We start from the raw sequence: 12,628 nt of genomic DNA on the forward strand, positions 1-12,628 counted from the left end.
TGCTCCCTCAAACCTTCCTGGCATTCTTCTTGTCTCCACTCTTCTGCCCCTTTAGGCTGGGATTTTCAAAGAAGCCTAAACAATTTAGGTGCCCAGTTCCAATGGAAAGTCAGTGGGAGTTAATTGCTTTTGGTTCCTTTCAAAATTTCAGCCTGTGTCCTTCCCCATAAACTAAACACTAATAAGATGTGTTTCTATCACAATGCTGCTCAGTTTGTGTGTTGCATCCTTTTCTCAACCATGTTTTCCTTTTAAATTGTAAGGTTTTCAGAGCAGAAATTACTTTATGTATTGTAGCATGCCTAGGACATTGTGTATGCTACTGTAATAAAAATAATGTATCTATTAAGACCTTGTATGGAAGTTAGGGGAAAGGGTGTGGGGGAGTCTCAGTGAACCTTTGCCTTCCTTCAGTGTGCACAGACCCTGCTGCAGTGGCAATTTGGTCCAGAGTGCCCTATGAACTGTAAAATTGTTTCTCTTTTTTCCAGCAGATGGCATTAGCTGTGTGAAAATAAATACGAGGAAGGCTTTAAAAAGTTAACTTTCCCTTCAAGGAGCACAATAGTCCATCTTGTTCTCTGTGAGTTTCCCTCCATTTTGTCAGATACTGTGTTTGCTGAGGCAGGCTTTAGAATGGCAGTGAGGAGAGGTTTATTAGCTAAAAAATGCAGCCACTGAGCAGTAATAATAATAGGCATTTGATCACTCTGTGTCAGTGGTATTTTGTTTTATTAAATGTGTGTTAATAATGACAGAGGTACAGATAACAGGCAATGACCACCATATATGTCACTGTATAAGAAAGTAAGTTATTATTTATCATTTCCATACATATACAGGGCCGCCCAGAGGGGGAACACGTGGGGCAATTTGCCCCAGGCCCTGGGTCCCACAGGGGCCCCCACGAGAATATAGTATTCTATAGTATTGCAATTTTTTTTTTATGGAAGGGGCCCCCGAAATTGCTTTGCCTGAGGCCCCCTGAATCGTCTGTGCAGCCCTATACATATAGTATGCTGTTATGCATGAAATTATACAGACAAATAAAAGATACTGTAAGAGCCTTGAGAGATTTAAGTCAAACATAGGAGAACAAGGAATTTAGGTTAAACTGAATAAAATGTGAATGTTGACAGAATTATTAATGATTGGGAGATTAGCGATTGTATGTCCACATTTTATTTCCTTTTCTAATAAGAAAGTTAATACAATAAATAGATAATTTGAAGAAGCAAAGTCTGGCAAAAATCACGTGTGGCAGATTGATGGATAGCTGATCAGAACATCGAATCTTGAGGAGGGATTTGAATGAGAAGAATAAGGCTGCAATGATGAACATAATCTGGGAAGATATTCCAGGCAGAGGAGGGCAAGTCTAATAAGATTCAGGGCCTGTTTGTTATTTACTCTAAAGCCTCTTTTCACTGCTCTGGTATAACTGAAAAATCAGCCCCCTAGAGCTTTGAAGTCTGTTGAGTTAACTTCAACCCCAGAGTGCTATAGCACTGAAAAAAGTACCAGCTTCGAGTTCACTGTAAATTTTATTTATTTAGAGTTTTACAGTGCTTATTGCAGGCTCTAAACACTTTATAATTCTTGCATAAAAAGGATTCAATAGAGAAGTTTAAATTTACACTGCAGCTAATAATCATGATCTATGAAAACAACACATCTTTGCTACTAAGGCACCTGGATGACAGAAAAATACCTTTGGGACTTTCAGTGCAGTTAATCAACCAGTTCTGTCCTAAATCCTGTACTTCAAAAATGGCTTTGCTGTTTGTCAGAAAGTGCATGAATCCATGCTATAGTGGACCAAGGTGCAGAACAAATTCCACAACAGAAGTGTGTTTATGGAAACTGTTCTGCGAGCAGCCCTTCCCTTTGTAATGGAGGGAGTTCAAGCGTGTGCAGTTCACTCAGCCAAACACAACTGTGCTGGTATATATGTAACCAGGTCCCCAGCCATTTAGGGCTTTTAGATTAAAACCAACACTGCGGATTCCACCTGGAAACCTACAGGCACCAGTGTAATGTGTTCCTTTCACTTAAAGGCAGACATTTCTGCACTAACTTCAGTTAGTGCACGGCCTCAAGGTGTAGCCCCATGGAAAGTACTTTGCAGTAGTTCAGTGTTGTGGTGGTAAAAGCACAGATGAAAGATAGGGTAGCCAACTGCAGATGCTGCATTAAAAAGCAGATTTTTCTAAGTCATGATTCCTTCTCAACACTTCTTTTGGGATAACACAGCTGTTCATCACCCTCTACTTTGGACTGCATCTAAATTCTAAAGGGTCAATTTAACTGTGTATCCTTGACCTGAAATTTGAATCACCAAAATAGAAATGATTTCTGAGGAGCCAATTTACACGTGACCAATTTATGCCAATTACAGCTGATTGAAAAATGGTATTTCCTGTAAATATTTTGAAAGAAATGACAAATTTCTAAAGAAATAAACATTTTGTTTTCAAAAGATTTCACAGAAATTTTGGCTTTGACAAAAACCTGACAATTTAATTTTTCATAAACTAAAACCCCAACATTTTTCATTTTCCCATAAAAAAACCTCTACAAATTTTGAACAAAATGAGATTTTTGTGTGTGAAAATTTTAATTAAAGAAATTATATATTTCACCAATATAAGTCTTGACAGAAAAATTTCAATCAGTTTTAATGCCAATGCAGGATATGTTGGAAGAATCCAGTACACAACAGACACTGTCCATCTTGTGAAAAAAGATTAAACATGCAATTCCATCCAGTAGGCAGTGTTTACATATATCTCCTTTCTATTGCCAGAACAGAAAGCATGGACGTAGTATGGCTACTTTAATTAGTTGAGCCAGTATAATTTGACCTCAGTTCAGCCATAAGGAGTCCCCAGACAACTCTTCCATTGTATGGGGCCACTTTGGCAGGTGCTGAGCCAGCATAGTTGGCCCTACACACCTTCCCACAGAAGATCCTGGTACAGAAAGGATTTGTGCTGAGGGTGAGAGAGTTTTAGTCTGCATGATCTTATGCCCCAGTTATTTCCCAGTAGCATGACAGACCATTATGCCATTTCTGCCAGGGCACAAATTAGGTTGGTCTCAGAATGCCCTAACCAGTATTGGAGGCTGAACTAGCTGCCATGAGGCTAAGGTAGGGGAGTGTGGAAGGCTCTCTGCCTCTCTAGCACCCTCTCACAGATGAGGTGGCGCTGAAAGTGGCCCCTGCCTCGGAATTCCCTTATCTAGAGATGCTAATAATAAAAGTCCCTCTGCCTTAATTCAGAATTCTCCAACACTGTCCAAACAGTACATTCAATCTTTCAAGTCCCAACAGTCCAACAACTCACCAATTATAGCTCCAGCATCTCTCTTTAGACGCTCACCAATTATAGCTCCAACTTTTCTCATCACACCTCACCCCAGCCCCTCTAGCTGGAGTGCTTCTCCGCCCTGTTTTGTTCTCAGGTATGGTTCTAGCTCTCACTCAGAGACATCAGCAAGATCACCCTCCATCATTCCCCAGCCTTCAGTCCTTTCCAGCCCCACTGGCTTCACCTCTCCAGTCACGGCCATGCCTACACTACAAAATTTGGTCAACACAAGTTATGTCAGCATAAAGCCACTGGAATTAATATATTGCTTGTGCACAGGCATACTTGTCTCCTTGCATTGGCGTGGCACTTACTCACCAGGAATTGTTGCTATTGTTGTGTTTGTTTTGTTTCTGCACAGTGTGGTGCACCATGGGTAGGTATCCCAGTATGCAGCCCATCACCATCCAGCACACTGTCTTTTGGGAAGTTTTGACAATGCATGGTGGGGCAGAAACAAGTTGTGCAGGGGTGACTTGGAGCAGGGCGTCAATTTCCCAGTGTGCAACTGTCTCCATCCCATTATGTCTTCTATATCCCATAATTCTCATGCATTTTTCAAAAATCCTGTGAACCTGCATGGCCCTCCTCACTGTCTGCTGTCTCTGACAGAAACACAGAGCCCGCACAGCTCTGCACTATTCTCATAAGAGTTACGAGCGCAGGATGCATAATCTTCTGGTATTTGCAGAGCCAGAGGGATAATCAAATCTGTAAGGAACAGGATGATTTCTTGGAGGACAGATTGCTATGGGACATAGCGAGAACCTATTCAAATGTTGTTGGTGGCATTCATGGAACAGCTGAAGATGGTGGAGTGCTGCTTCTGGGCCCAAGAAATGAGCAGTGACTGGTGAGATCACATAGTAATGCAGGTTTGAGATGAAGAACTGTGGCTGCAGAATTTTTGGATGTGCAAAGCCACATTCCTGGATCCTTGTGCCAATCTTGCCACAGCCCTCCAGTGCAGGGACATCAGAATGAGAAATTCACTGACAGTAGAGAAGTGTGTTGCAGTAGAACTGAGAAAACTTGCAATGCCAGATTGCTACTGATTAGTGGAAAATCATTTTGGAATTGGACAATGCACTATGGGGGCCATAGTCATGCAAGTGCAGAGCCATTCATAGTCTCCTGGTACACAGGATTCTGACTCTTGACAATATGTAAGGCATAGTGGATGGATTTGCAGCAATGGGGATCCTGAATAACAGGGGAGCAATAGGTGGCACACATGTCCCATTTTGGCACCAGACCACCTTGCCACAGAGTAAATCAACAGAAATGATTACTTTTCTATGGTTATGTGAGAGTTGGTGGATCACTGGTGATGCTTCACCAACATCAATGTTGGCTGGTCAGGGAAGGTGCATGATACGCACGTCTTTAAGAACACAGGACTATCCAGAAAACTACAAGCAAGAACCTTCTTTTGCCTTCAGAGGATTATCTTGTTGAAATTCCAGTAGTGATCCTGGGGGATCCAGCCTGCCCCTTGCTCACCTGGCTCATGAAGTCATACACTGGCCACCTTGACAGCACCAATGAAAGATTCAGCTATCAGCTCAGCAGGTGCAAAATAACAGTTGAATGTACTATTGGTAGACTGGAGAGACGCTAGCATTGTTTACTTACAAGAGTGGATCTTAGTGAAAAAAAATCCTAGTGGTTATAGCTGCCTTCTGTGTCCTACATAATATCTGTGAAGCAAAGGGGAAAAGTTCCTGCCGGAGTGGAGGTGGAGTGGCCGTGTACTGAATTTGAACCACCAGGCACAAGAACTATTAGAAAAGCTCAATGTAGAGTTATATAGCTCAGGCAGGCTTTGAAAGAGCATGTTGACAGCCACAGTAATGCCATTTTCCAAAGATGGTGATGATTTTAGCTGATCTCTCATTCCTGAGAGTATTAATGGCACAGAGTGTACAGCTGCTGCTGGCATCCTGAAGCTGCCCAGGCTTGTATGCTGCACATTTGTGTAGTACAATGGTGCCTACCAAAGTTATTACTGACTGATGTGGGAAAGTGTCCTACTACAGAAGAAGAAATAAGGCTGTCAGTGCTAGGAACCTTCAGGAGAGGATTGCAGAATACCTCCATGAAGGTTTCATCGAGATCTCTCAGTACAATTCAAGGGACATCCCTGTGTAAATAAACAAACTGCTCCACATGGCCTCCCTTGCCTAACTCTGCAGGGGAATGAAAAGCAGATAAAAACACTACCTCTCTTTATTGTACCGCTACCTCTTCTAATACAAGTAAATTAATGAAAAGTCAATATCTGTGTCCTGTTAAGTTGGGGGCACCATCAGTACATCACTGTAATAGGAAATATAATTACACCCTTTCTTGAGGTTCCTTCCCCTGCATAGGGCTCGCCCATGCTCAATGGCCAGGACTGACTGGACTGTGATGGAATCTCAAACAGGTCCTGGCTCGTGGCATAGCTGGACCCCCATGACTGCACATCCTCCTTCCTTCTCCTCTTCCTCTATATTCTCTTGGTACTCGATGTTCACACTAGGGGCATGTGACCAATGTTCCCTCTAATTTTTTCCATCCATGTTCAGAATAAAATTTGTTATGTGCACCAAGGTAACGTGCAGATGTGCACCACCAGTAGAAACAAATAACCTAGATATAATATATATTTTTAAAAAGTTACCATAGGGATAATTACTCCAGCCAGGACAAGATAGGTATTTTAGAACTCACTACTCAAAGAATTAAATTTAAGTGTAAGAGAGAAATAAAGATTACGAAATGCATAGACCAGTCAGCTTAGAGGGAACACAGCCTGTGACTCAGGCACTTCACAGGGATCCACAGTGGTATGTGGGGTGGTGGTGGGGTCTCCACCAAGTATGGAATGCAGTTTTTTGTAAAAGCAGCAGGTCTGTTTGCTTCCTTGGTCTTCTGATGTGCCTGATGTAGCTCCTTTGCTTTAATGCAACACTGAAGCTGGTCCCCATCATACCCCTTCTTCTGCATCCCCCATGAAATTTGCTCAAGATGTCCACATTTCTATGGCTGGTCCATAGCTTTGCCTGCACAGCTTCATCTCCCTACAGGCCCAGGAGATCCAATATCTCCTGTCTACTCCAAGTGGTAGTGTGTCTGGAATGTGTAGCCAGCATGGGTATCTGTGCAGTTGCACACAAAAATGGAGAGCTGCTAGGTATGCTGGCCAAACAGGAAAAGGCATTTCAAAAATTCACAGGGCTTTAAAGGGAAGGAGGGGGCTTTCTGGTGTTTGTGACCCCTGGACAGTGGAGTTCACAATTGTAACCAGAGCAGTCAGTGTTGGGGATTGTGGGACAGCTGCTGGAGGACTGTTAGGGTCAAATAAGTAATGCAGTATCGACACTTGCACTATGTCGACCTCAGTACACTGACCATGGCTCAGCGTCACCCAGGGAAGCTGTGTTACTGTAACAGGGCACTCATAGCAGTGGGGGGCAAATTTAAGCATAGACACGTGAACAGCTACATCAATGCAAGGTGGCTTACATTGACCTAACTTGGTAGTGTAGACCAGGCCCAAGAGAGCCAGTAGGCATCTACCTCTGCTGCTGTCAGCCTTTAGCCCTCTCTGGCCTGGGGAAGTTTGTAGGTGAACCTGCACCTACCTTCCGCTTTCACCACTCCCAGTTGCTGTACTGCTAAACTGGGGAACTCTCACTGCTTTCTCCTTCAGGGGCATCCCCTCTCTGATGCTCTCAACCAACCTCTGCTAGTCTTCTGAGCTCTCTATTCTCTAAATAAGCAGCTGAGATCTCTCCTTCTTTGTGTTCTGGACTCTCCCTTGCCTTGGGGCTCTCTCTCATTTATGACTTCCAAGGGTAGCCTCACCCTTGTTATTATACCTAACCAGGGCACATCTATCCTGGATCAGGAGCACTGGGCCCAATTTCATTTAAGGGGCCAGGTACCCTTTTACAGGGAGGTACAAGCCACTTCTCTCAGTCCCTGTGCTGGAACCCAGCACCCACATTGGGATGAATTTCCCCCCAAGTCCTCTGTCACCAACTACACCAATTTCCCACCTACATAGTCAGTGTGTTCATATTGATGAATGGTTTGTTAAGGGTTTTTGACACTAAGCCAGATGTGTACAGATCACCAGTAATGCAATTATTTTCCAGCAAATACTGCATGAAGTATGTTTCTGTTCAGTGGTGCATGCTGCCTTGCCAGGCACCCTTAACAAGACAATAAAAAATCTTTAAAATTTAGCTCAGTGCAATAGTGGAAACAGCAAGAGCTACAACAAGCCCATAATTGCATTAACAAACAGGGTGATTATGAAGTTTGAAGTTTAAGCTCATAACTCTAGCTCTGGCACCCTCTTGCAGAAAGAAACAAGTTTATCAGTTGCTCACATGGCTGTGTTCATCACCAGAAAATAAACGAGTCTCTTCTTACTGCAATTTCTCCTTGGAGGGAGCTTGCTGTTGAAGTTTTTCAAATTAGATCTGAAGAAAAAAATCTGAACACTTTGTGGCTCTGCTGACTGTTTAGCATTCCAGACATGTCTGCTGGCATATTGCACAGGACTTGGGGACTTATCTATTGCTGCTATTTACATTATCAGCACCCATTTAATAAGAAATCCTGTTTCTATTTTAGGCTAGATTATAAATAATATACTGTGGAGATTTTGGGAAACAATACTGCGGTCTATGTCATCATGATTGCTCATAACCTGGCAAGAAAATTTCCATTTAACAGGCAGAACATCACTTCTCTTTGGCATGACATAACAAGGTTTTCAAACATAGCCTTTCATGCTGCTTGGGAATAGATTACTAATAATACCACAGTGGGCTGCTCCTAAAGTGCAGGTGGGGTCAAACTTTCTGACACAAGGATGAGGCGATCTTTACAGGCGCACTTGGTTCATTAGAAGTCAGCTAGATCTTAGATCACATTTACAAACAGAAGGTTGATTCATTATAGTGACACTTAGCTGAGCTATTAGAGTTTAGGGTCTTTAGGCATTTCTGTTACAAGCAGAAGATTTTAGGTTGACAGCCTACAAGTTTTAAATGGCATTGTGCTGAAATTGGGAGCTCAACATATCTGAGCCTGCATGAACTTTTTTTCTTTTTTATGTACAGAATACAGCTTCCACTGGGTAACGTTGGTGGCTAGGAGTGGGGGAAAGGTATATGTTGTAATGGTGGGGATGCTGTGGCTAATGCCATAAAATCACCACTTTTGGGGAGTTTTGTATGTTTTTGTTTGTCATGATATAAATAAAAGTAACACAGCAGGCAGTTCTTAGTATGGTGCAGTGCTTTTAGGTTTGTTTTGTTTTTTAGAGCTGGCTGGGAAATTAATTTTTTGTGAAGAATGTTTATATTAAAAAAACTGGGTTTTAGCAACTGAAAACTGATTTTTTATGTAAATTTAAAAATAAAAATAATTTTGGCAACAATTTCCATTATATTAAAAAGCCACTTTCCATTGAAAATCTTAGACTAGATGCATTTTTAATTATTATTAGACTGTCAAGGTATTTTCCCCCTGTTTTTATGTTCATTAGCTTCATGACATTTTTTAGACTGAACACCAATGTTCCATAATAACAATACTTTGCATTCATATAGCACTTTTCATCCTCAATCTCCAAGTATTTACAAACACTTATTTTTAAGTGTATTAAGGAAAAAGTGCCAAAAATACCTTGCTCTGTGCATTGTACATGTTCCACCAATTGAAATTAGTATAGTTACAAAAATAAAAATATAAATTCCATCCAACAAACCCTCCATTAGTTCTTTTAGGCATCGTAAATAGAGGAGCCATGTACCATGCTTTGAAAGTCAACAAGTTTGAATTCTGTCAGACCAAAAAGTGAAAAGAAATGTAGGTCTTCCATTGAGAAATCCCTGCTACTAGTTTCCTACAGTTCAACTTTAGGCACTGTCTAGCAGAAATACCCTAGCTTATGTACACCAGGAGAAGAGAAGTCTCTAAGAGAGAAGGATTCAAACTTTACAGGCTGTATAGATCAAAATCAACACATTGAATTGCCCTCAGAAATCAAATGGAAATCAATTCAATCTGTGCTGAATAGATTTAAATCCAGTGTGCTCCGTGCTTGTCATAGCTAAGTAAGAGAGTACCTGACTTCTGCACTGGCTGAAGCTTTAGTATATTCTTGAAAGGTAGCTCCATGTAGAGTAATTGCAGCACTGCAGTCCAGAGGTCACAAAGTCCTGGATAACTGTAGTGAGAACTGTGGCAGAGAGAACAACTTCCTAGCCAAATCTGAAGAGAAGGCAGCACTGCTGCCACCAGAGAATCCAAGAGTAGATCCAGATTCAGCTTACACTGTATATAATTTGTTTTAGCTTTAGCTGTGTATTGAAAATAAAATTGATGGTATGACCCCCTAAAAGGTGGCATCGAATATCAACTTTTAATTAATATTTGTTTCTTTTCAATCTGGTGTCAGTGAGAAGTGTGGGTGAGACAAACAACTATACCCTCAATGTGAACAATGTGGGGTAGATTAGTATTTTATAGATGGCAAAACATGTTACTATTGCAAGGTCACGCAGTGAGTCAGGAATAGGATCCAGGAGTCCTGACTCCCATCTTATTCTCTGATCTTTAGACACACTTTACATTACATGTTTATATATAGACATTTCTGAATGCAAAATGTAATTGATTCTGATAAGCATTTTAGTGATAATATAGTAATGTCAGACTCATTAGTGACATTACATATTCAACTTTCTAGAATTTGCAGTAAACAGCAGGAGATTGAAAGGGTCAAGACATTACTTTTCAAGCAGTCACTCTTTTTCTTAAAAAACAAAAACTACACCATCGCACCTAGGGTGACCAGATCACCCAGGTCAAATATCGGGACATGGGGGGGGGGGGGGGACCGGGACAGAGGGGAAAAAAATGGCAGCGGCGCAAAAAAAAAATAAAAATCCCCCACCCTCGATTCCTCCTCCCTCCGCTGGAGGAGGCCCGGAGACTCAGGGAGGCGGGGCTGGGGTGAGTGTGAGTCTGGCCTGGCCCCAAGCAGGCAGGACTCGGGCGCGGTACCTGGAGGGAGAGTAGGGGGCGGCCTGCAGGGCCAGGCGGCGGTTGTTCTCCCCACCTGGGCAGCGGGACTTGGGAGCAGCTGCTGCTGCAGCTCCCACTGCCGCGGGGAGGCTGGCAAGCTTGCGGCTGCGGCTCTAGCACCATTAACCCCACAGCGCGCACCAGCCCCTGGCCAGTCGCATCTGGGCTGGCTGCCCAGCTGGTGCAATCCGGAGTGGGGCAGCAGGCCCCAGCCCCTCCCGCAGGAGAACGAATGGGACTGGGCTGCCGATGCCTCCGCTGCGGGATTGCACCAGCCGGGCAGCCAGCCCAGACACGACTGGCCAGGGCTGGGCGCAGCGTGCGCGCTGCTGGGTCCCTGCAGCAGGCCGGGCTCGGGGTTGGGCCCGGGCACCAAAGCCGCAGCCGCTGAGCGCCACGTGCTTGGCGCTTCCTCCCGCGGCAGTGGGAGCTGCAGCAGCGGCTGCTCCAGTCCTGCTGCCCAGGTGGGAGAACAGCCACCGCCTGGCCGCCCCTACTCTCCCTTCAGGTACCGAGTCCTGCCTGCTCGGGGCTAGGCCAGACTCACACTCACCCCGACCCCGCGCTCCCCTGCGTCTCCTGGGCATGCCAAGGCGGGGATTTGGGGAGGGAGCCAATGGGGGAAGGAGGGGGCAGAGTCAGGGCGGGGGAGGGCGCGAGCCCTTCTGGGCTCCGGAGCCTTTGCTTGTTTGTCCAGTGTCCCGACCTAACATTGGTCGGGACGCGGGACAAACAAGCAAATATCGTGACAGTCCCGATAAAATCGGGACGTCTGGTCACCCTAATCGCACCAGACTGTGCTCATTACTCATTGAAGATATGATTTTTGTGCCCACCGTTGAGCACTTTCATGTATATTCTATCATCCTATCTGAAGACCCTTTGTGTTTGCTTGGATATTGTCTGTACTGCCAGGGCCCTACCAGAATCTTCTCTGCAGTTTTCACTCACTTTACTAAATCCAATCACTTTCTCTCACTTATTCTGGCTTCTTTGTGGTTCTTTCTCTGTCTCTCGTGGCATCATTAGGCCTTGCTTTCTTTCTATCAGCTTCTCTTGGTTGTTTTTATTCTTTCTTTGCTTTCTCCCAGACCTTCTTATGTGCTCTCTGATCTTTCCTGATAATATTCAATTTCTTCTTTTATGCCCCGCAATAGCTGCAGCTATCCCTAGCTGGCTTTAATCAACTCTTGCTTAGGAAATCAAGTAGTTTGTAATTCCTTTTAAATGGAGTCTGTGTACTTTTCTTGACCATCTTGGGGTGACCGTGTCATTAATGGGCATTTTCCTTTACAACATTTTGTGCAATTTCTTCTATTCAGTGTAGACTATGAATGCGTAACATGTGTTCTTTTAACTGTTGAATATTAATGATAAGCTTTACCAACTACTAGTAAGAGATTCAGAGCCCAATTTATTTGTAAAAGAAATTTGATCGCACCAAGTCTTATATACACTATAATTTAGTTTGCAACAGATTTGAAAAATAAGGGATGTGGCATTCATTTTTATTTTTGGGTTTAATCAGCGTTATAAATGGGTGAAGATAAAGATGAAACACAGTTTGTAAGCTTAGGAACTGATGCTCCAATTCAGCAAAGCGCTTAAGTATGTGAGTAATCCCATCGCTATTCAGAAAAGCATGTAAACGTGTTTAATGTAAAGCACATGCTTAAGTACTTTGCTGAATAGGGATGGGAGTACTCAGGTGCTTAAAGAGGAGCATATGCTCAAGTGCTTTGCTGAACAGAGGGTCTCACTTTGCATGGGTATAAACGGATATACAAAGTACTGAACATTTCTTTCACTGAAGCTTCTGTTAGAACAAATTGTGTATAAAGGGAGATTCTCTTTCTTAATCCATATTTTCAAATCTATAGCATGAATTAAATATTTATGTCCAAAGAAAAGAAATGCTAGAAATAGTTTAAACCTTTTCCATTGAAAGGGCAAAATCTATAGGAACAGCATGAGACCTCTCAACATTCAGGAAATTGCTATTCATTTCCCTTAAATACAACAAATACTCATTTCCCTAAATGCTGGTGAACTCTGTGCTGAAGGAAAAAGTGACCTGGGACTTTTTCTGAAATTGCTATTTGTACTTTCTAATTACTTTCGGCATATAGGACACCATTCTTCCGTAATGTCTTGAAAAAATAAAA

General features: G+C 43.0%; 1 long non-coding RNA gene across 4 annotated transcripts in view; it reads left to right on the top strand.

Annotated features, from left to right (window-relative positions):
- Positions 1-12,628, top strand: part of LOC120409574 — an 86,321-nt gene that overhangs the window by 3,109 nt on the left and 70,584 nt on the right. For all 4 annotated transcript variants that reach the window (XR_005601349.1, XR_005601348.1, XR_005601351.1 and 1 more), the window contains exon 2: positions 492-583. This is a non-coding gene — a long non-coding RNA (uncharacterized LOC120409574). The remainder of the gene's footprint in view (positions 1-491; positions 584-12,628) is intronic.

Source organism: Mauremys reevesii, linkage group 7 (genome assembly GCF_016161935.1).
Source record: "Mauremys reevesii isolate NIE-2019 linkage group 7, ASM1616193v1, whole genome shotgun sequence".
In the NCBI taxonomy this organism is placed as follows: Eukaryota; Metazoa; Chordata; order Testudines; family Geoemydidae; genus Mauremys; species Mauremys reevesii.